The sequence below is a fragment of the Calidris pugnax genome, unplaced genomic scaffold (genome assembly GCF_001431845.1).
Source record: "Calidris pugnax isolate Ruff unplaced genomic scaffold, ASM143184v1 scaffold20, whole genome shotgun sequence".
Lineage (NCBI taxonomy): Eukaryota > Metazoa > Chordata > Aves > Charadriiformes > Scolopacidae > Calidris > Calidris pugnax.
Window position 1 is genome coordinate 27,744,915 of NW_015094510.1, and position 7,807 is coordinate 27,752,721.

Genomic DNA, 7,807 nt, shown 5'->3' on the forward strand with positions numbered 1-7,807 from the left:
AAGAGCCAAAGAATACGTTAAGGTCCAATTTTTTTACCCGGATTTACTAAGTTAAGAATCGCTGAAGACAGAGATGGTCACGCGGTTTGTCGAGACACACTTAGCATATAATTATTTCTTACTTTCTGAGGAAGCTTTTAATAGACCTGACAAGTAGCAACAATAGCCAGAGCTTACTGAAAGTGGGTTACTGTAGCTGCAAATCCAAGTTAAAAAATAAATAGAACGAAAATAGCTACACAGAAGTCTATCTGACTACCTGACATTTAGGTATGGCTTTTCTTCAGATTTACTGCATCCCTGAACTCAGGAGAGACCACCAGGAAGTCCCCTTACTGAACTACGTACACCGGGCTTTGATATTCTCGTATTTTATACATTAATAAAACAGCTTGCCCACTTTTGTTTAATAACCCAATATATCAAAGAGACAAAGCATCTGTTAGTGATTTCGTATCATTTTTGTAGGTCTTCAAAGGTTCGTATCATTTTGTAGGTCTTCAAAGTCTCAGAGTAATTTCATTCTAAGCTCAGAAGTTTGCAACTTTTAAAGTAGAAATTAACTTTGCAGACCAAATTTCCTTATGTTTAGTCTCCACTTTATGAATATTTTTTTCTTCCTTTCATTGTTTGTTTTTTTGTTTTTTTTTAGGTTGGAAAGCCAACTAGATCTTAGTCCTGTGAACACCTGCATAGATTCCTTCATTAAGTTTAATACTTTGAGCTCTTTTTGGCCCCCAGAACTCACCAATTGCTTTTCAGAGTTCCACTTTGTCATGAAGTTAGATCTTACAATGACAGATACAAATGGGAAGACTTCATTCCAAACTGGTGATGATACTAACATTTAGAATTAAATAATCTAGTTTGGAAGGGATCTCTAGTCCAATCAAACCTCATTCAATGCAGGGTCAACTACAGCAGGTTGCTCAGAGCCTCTTCCAAGTCAACTTTTGAGCATCTCCAAGGCTGGAGATTCTACAACCTCCCCATGCCCCTGTCCCAGTGTTTAAGTATCCTCACGGCGACGTTTTTCTTCATCTCCAGCCAGACTTTCTTCACTGTAAATTGCAACTGCTGTCTCTTGTCCTTTTGCTGCATGCGTCCAAATAGGGTATTTTGTCTTCCCTATACCTTCACGTTATGCAGCTGAAGACAGCAATAAGATCCTGCTTAGTCTTCTCTTGGTAAGGCTGAACAAACTCAGCTCTCCCAGTCTTTCCTTGGACATGATGTACTTCAGATCCCTCATCACCCTGGTAGCCATCCACTGGACTTGCTCCAGTAAGTGAGTGTCTTCTCCTGTCCTTTGGAAACCAGAACTGGACATAGTGCTCCAAATGCGATCTCATCAGTGCTGAAGAGCGGCAAATGATCGCTCCGCTTGATCTGCTGGATATGCTCTTGCTAATGCAGCCTATTTGGCCTTATTACCTATTTTTGCAACGTCATCTTGCACTTATCAAGGGACGAGGCTTTACTTTCCACAAAAGCATTCCATGTCAGCAGATGAACTAAATTCTACTTACAATGCCCGCTGGAGGCATCTGTTTTCAGTCTGCCCGCCACAAACATTTTTTCCCCAGAGCTCCCACAGGCGTAGCGACGAGCACATCCAAGCTGCAGATGAACAATTCAAACTGCTCATGTAGAAATACGTAGAGCACTGCGAGAAAGATCAGCCTTAAGATAAAGATGATGCTTGTTTTCACACTAATGAGTTTGCTTTTATAGGAGGTCTCTCTTGCGACAGCTGTATACATCAAAAGGTAACCAACCCACTTGCAACATACTCATGTCTGAAACTTAGCAAGGTGTATAGACTGCTACCACAGCCTCATGAAACTTTGGAGCTGACAGTTTTATGGAACAGATCAGATGGAAGACCCTCAGCAAATACTGAACAAAACCTTAGGTTGTTACCATGCATACTACCAACAAAGTTAAACTTATCAAAGCCAAAGAGCAATTATTTTGAGTCCTGAAAAAGACTGGCTGCGTAATTCCACAGTGCAAATGCACGCAAAATCTCTGTGAAGATCTGTAGTTTAAATTCTCCTAATTTATCAGGCAAGGGTGGTTACCAAGTTGCACTTATAAGAAAGTCGAAACTTTGAATGAGTCCTGGTAGTAAGGTCAAACTCCAGCTGGTGGCCACCTAAACACATTTATGAGCCACACAGTCTTTTGCTGGAACCAGATGAAAGTCGCATCAATATATACACGATACTAAATTTTATTTTCTTCCACACAATGGCTACAATAAAAACCTATTAACAAACAAGTGAACAAGTGGCTGGGGAAACAACAGCTGAAGCAGAAGACTCTGATTTTAATCCTTCAGCAGTAAGCATGGGCTGTAGCTCAGCAACAACTTCAAGAAACCCAGATTGTAATCCCAAGAGCGGCAGTTCCAGAAGCACTGAGTCCAACTCACAGCTCGGCAGCAGCAAAAGCCCAGTTGGCAGCCCAGCAAGAATAGCAGCAGCAATCCCAGAAGCAGCTGCTAGAGACTCAGGAACCCAGGTGCACAGCCCTGGGCACTTGCACATCATAGCCCTTCTCTAGCCAGAACAAACCATTTCCATAGGTGTATCTGGCATTACAAAGAGTACGTATTGGAATTATTGCTGAAGGAGAAATCATCTGAGGTTTTCAAATCAGTTGAATGTTTTAAGGTGGAAAGGCCTTAGGGGATGTAGCTGCAAACTATGAGGCTCTCAGACCCTGTACTTAGATAAAGTGGTGATTTTCATGACAGCATTGATGGTATTTTTTACAAGAGAAATGCCTCTCATCAAGGATGAGGCCATGCATTGATACTGGAAAGATTAGATAACTCGGTGATCCAAAAATCAGCTTTACAGGTGATGAAGAATTGAAGAGACCTGTTGAGAGTCAGGGCACTAAATGTAATGGTGACTAGAAAAGCAGAGATGAGGATTTATAGATACCAGCTACTTACATTAACAGTTTGCAGAATAAAAGGAGACTAGGAAAGTAGCTTCTGTCAAATGAAATGCAGTCTGTCCCTTTTCCAATCAATCTTGCCAAATCACCAAATTTTATTAGTTCTAAGATAAAAGGTCTAAGTCACAGCACAATAGAAATTTTCATCTCATCGCAAAACTTCAAAGTTTGATGGAACCAATTCATTGATTTTCCAACTTAACACATTACTTATTACAGCCCATAGGGGAGGACAGCTCACACAAATGGTCATTCAGGAATTATCATTACAGTTTTTGAAAATTAGCAAATGACGCAAGGATTTAAGACTCTTCCCAGCCTCTGAGCTTTACCTACTCGCAGCAAGCAGACTGCTTTTCAGGTATTTGCAATAACCTGTGTCACATTTACGGTTGAACACCTCCAGCTTCACCTCCCCAATCTCTGGCACTCCTCTGCAACTCTCAACCACCTCCCAAGACATTCCTTTCATACCAAAAGAAATTACTGTATTTCTTCCATTGGGAGGCTTATTATCGTCCATTAAAGTCTCCTGCACTCCCAACCACAGAACGTCTTGCTTTGTCTCTCCCTCCTCTCTCCCCACTCTTTTCTCAAAATATCAACTTCCTATTAAGTAAAATCCCTCCTCCTGAATATAGCTTTAGTCTCCTCACTATCCACCCTCATGAAAACTATAATTATGACACATTTTAAATACTTCGCATAATCTTGCAGAAGTTTTATGCAAAGGGCATATTTATCCTGAAAGAACTCAGAATCAAATCACTTGGTCTAAAACAGAGGTATTGGAAGCTATATTTGTGAGCTTTGTACATTTAAAGGATGGCAGACCCTAGGATGGTCTAGCATTCTATTCTGTATCCATCTACCCATATACACACGTATACATGTACATATGTATACACAAACAGACCTCTCTAGTCCCAGGGAGGAGACTGACAGATACAAAATTTTAATATGTTAGACTGGTATCATGAATCAAGCAAATACAACCTTAAAATGGCCAGGCAGTCAGGAGAAGTAGTCTGGCGTGTGCTGTGAGGTGAGCCTGGAAGAATGACAAATCTCACAGTTGCAGAGGGTGCACTTCGTTACTCCCCAGGGCAAACTTTGAAAAGGTCTTGTCCAGACCTTTCCAGTTGGGACAGCAGAATTACAAGTCTGAAAATTAAAGTACTCTTTGAAAACATTCTCATTCTGCAGCTGTGATTCAAGAATGAATAGAGCTTGAGTTTACCAAAAAGCTAAAATAATTCCTTAATTTGGGGATACAATATCCTGGCAGAGTGGGAAAGTGAGTGTCAAGTGTCAAGCCCAGCACTTCATACTAAGCAAAACACAATCTGAATTTTTGGTAGTGCAAGCTCAGCCTTTTACACAAGAAATGCAATCTACCCTGAAGTAATCAATCCTGATAGGTAGAAGAGAAATGCCTAGTTCATCTAAGCAGAAAGCCCCAAGGTTATGAAAACCTTCCTCAATTTATGCTCACCATTAAATAACATGGTAAGGAACATACTTTTTGACAGAGCCTCAAGCTGCTGCACAAAAACATTTAAAGATGCACAGCTTTACAGTGAAAAATATCCATACAGTATCTTTCTCCTTTAACTCTGCAGAGCTGCCTATTCCTCAAGACATGAAGAGAAAAAAATATCGAGAGAGAGAGAAAAGAAAAAACCAAAAGAAAAAAAGAGAGAAGAAAAACAGAAAGCTGGGGGGGTGGGGGGGTGTGGAGAAGAAAAGATAGGGGAGAGAAATACCTCATAACTCTACCAGGAAGGCAATTATGAGCAGATTACAATTGATTTTCTATCTATGTGCTAACTGGAAATGACTACAGTTGGAGGCAAGGAGGTACAAAAAATGACTCTGCTCTGCTTCTCGTCACGCTATCTCAACTCTGCTTTTGTTATATTCTACTCTTAACATAAAATTTAGTAACTAAAATGAAGTAAGTGTGAATTCTTTCAAGCATAAAAATATGGGCTTGTTCAATTAATGGATTTCTTGCTTCAAACATATGGTAGACATAGTATGTTTATTGCAAATATTTAGCAGGCTTGAAGACAGGAGGCACTTTAAACATAACCACACATACTAAGAGATGTAAAGCATCACTATAGAATAACTTCGGTCCGAGGACAGAAACATTTCAGTCCCTTCATATAAACAAATTACTGCAGCCTTTGCGCAACATCTGTTTCTTACAGTACCTCAGACATAGTTTCCCGTACCACACAACACAAAAATGAAGTGTAACCACCTTAATCACTAATAAGGCTGCTGGCTAGCTGCCATGGCAACAAACACTACGGAAATGAGTGAACGATGAAATCTCTACTGAATAACTTAAAAAAAAATCCTATCTATGACTTCCTAGCTACATTTGGGACAGTGCTTCACAGAACAGCAAGAGCAGCAGAATAGGAAAAAGAGGAGTTTTATGCCATAACCCTATACATCACACATTTTCTAATCTCTGTTTTAGTTACTACAACCTCCTCCCCCTCTTCTTACTACTGCCACTCTCTTTCAAGCACTTCAGTGTTTTAAGAATTTTTTAAAATACAGACTATAAAGAGATCCATGATTGGAAGTTGAGGCTAGCAAATTCAGATTAGGAACTGTTTTAATTAAAAAATAAAGTGCATCCAGTGGAAAAAATGCACAGACTTCAAGTGTTCAAGGGCAGATTTTTTTTTTTTCAAAGTACTTGTTCAAGTCAGAAGTTATAGATCTGATGCAGAAAATACCAAACGAGACATTATCACTTTTTTTCACTACAGAAGTCAAACTAAATCACACATCTCCTTTCTACTGGACACGGAGTTGCTTAGCCATAGCTATTTCTGCAGACAACAAAAACTGACCTGCACCAAGAAAGTTCCTTGTTTCACTTCAAGCTGACTTTGAATTGAAAATACTTAGAAAGTATTTTCAACTGTATGTACGATTTATAAGATCTCACAGAAGAAACTCTTATAAGGTTTTTGACTTACCTATGTTAAATTGAACAGTACATAGTTTCATCAAGTATCAATCTGAATCTCCAATCTTTTCAAGTCTCATCGACTGCAACCCTAGTTTTCTTCAAAGAAATAAACAGCTCTGGAATACCAGCTATGTTTTTAAAGGCTGATACAGCCCAGAGAAGCAGGCAGCAAAATCACTCCAGCAGACTGTTGCTCAGCTCAGCAGTCAGCCTGAAATGCACAATCTACACAGATGAGTCAAGTCTGGATAATCCCTTCATGCTTTGTCAGGTTGAGGTATGGGGTTTGTTTTCAAATTGCATACCTTCAATAAACTCCACTTCTCTTTGCAGTTACATGGTAAGATGACATCTTTTAAAGTGCACTTTGATTTGCAGATGACTAAAAATATTGTTAGTGGAGCTCTGTCTAACAGGACCTCATAAATAATAACTGCTTTTTTAAAAGGATCACAAACAGTAATGGTAATTACAAGACCATCAAGTGACTGCTGCCCTACGGAAGTCCAGTGTAGTAATAAAGGTCTAATAACCACACTGGACTAAAAACATAAATATGGCAAAGTTTGTGGAGAGATGAAATAACTTGAATTGGCTCAACCACCTCTATCAGGAAAAAGATAAAAAAAAGAAATTTTTTGAATTCTCAAGACTAATAAATCTAACTAATGAAAAAGAAGGGGGAGGGAAAGAAAACACAAAAACCTTTCCCTATTCCCCTAAAAAAGTTGCAAATGCTTTTTATACTGACATAACAAATTCTCTTTAAAATGACAACATGCTCAAATTTTGATCCATTCACTACAGTACACACTGTTGAAATATAATGTCACCCTGGAGCACAACCAGAAAGACATTTCAGTTGATTAAAATTTATCTAATACACTACTAGAAGAAGGGTTATTGTGAACTCACTGGCTTGCTATATGGGCAAAGGCTAAGTGGTAAGGAGACAGTGGAAGAGGAAGTACCCTGCCACTTTGAAAAATGAGACGCACTTGAATGGCTTATTTTCTTTCCAGATCAAAAGGCTACGCTACTGCTACCTTAAGTCTGTTGTTAATTGCACAATCCTAAGAGCTGCAATTATGAATTATGTCTCCGCTTCGCAAACACAGACCAAGAGGACAAGACACGGTAAACAAGACATTTCAGTACATCTGCTATTGAAGAAGTGTGGTCTACTGCTCAGCAGGATGGCTTTGCTTAATCCAGCTTTCAGCAAGACCATCCCATACGGGCTGTTTGGCCCCATCAAAGCCACCAAACCAGTGTTGGGGACGTGAGTGCCAGCCAGGGCCAGGACCGGCCGCAGAAGGTGCTGTACAAACACGGCACAGCTGAGTTTCCTCCCCCGGGGACATGGTAAAATAACGTCACCGCTCCACAAATACAACCGTACATGCCTGGCGTTAACTCAGACATGCCTGCAGAATCAGGTCCAAAAACACATAGGTGAATGAAAATTAATTTTGAAGAGAAATTGCAACTTAAAAGCTACATCTGGAACTCCGAGCGGGGCAGCCAGAGCTTTTAGAGGTTCCTGCCCATTACGGTTTGGTTGAACAGAGCAAGCCAACTTCGGCAGCCGGTTCTCTCACCCCAAGCGCACAGAATCCATCTCTGCTGTTCCCACACAATTATTAAAGAAAACACCACCCCCCCCCCCCCCCCCCCCAAAAAAAAAAAAAAAGTTAGAAGCAGCGGAACGACGGGATAAGCAGAGTACCTGAAATAACTTTTAAATTCCTCCCAGACTCCCGGTACCGGCGGGTGTGCCCCGGGGCCGCTGCAGCTCCCGCACCGCCCCCGGCCCAGCGCTGCGGGGAGGCGCGGCCG

General features: G+C 40.5%; 1 protein-coding gene across 1 annotated transcript in view; it reads right to left on the reverse strand.

The window, feature by feature from the left end:
• Window positions 1-7,807, reverse strand: part of ZC3H12C (zinc finger CCCH-type containing 12C) — a 42,275-nt gene extending 34,468 nt beyond the window's left edge. Inside the window, exon 1 of the mRNA XM_014966108.1 lies at window positions 7,698-7,807. The gene's annotated coding sequence lies outside the window, so the exon portion shown is untranslated. The remainder of the gene's footprint in view (window positions 1-7,697) is intronic.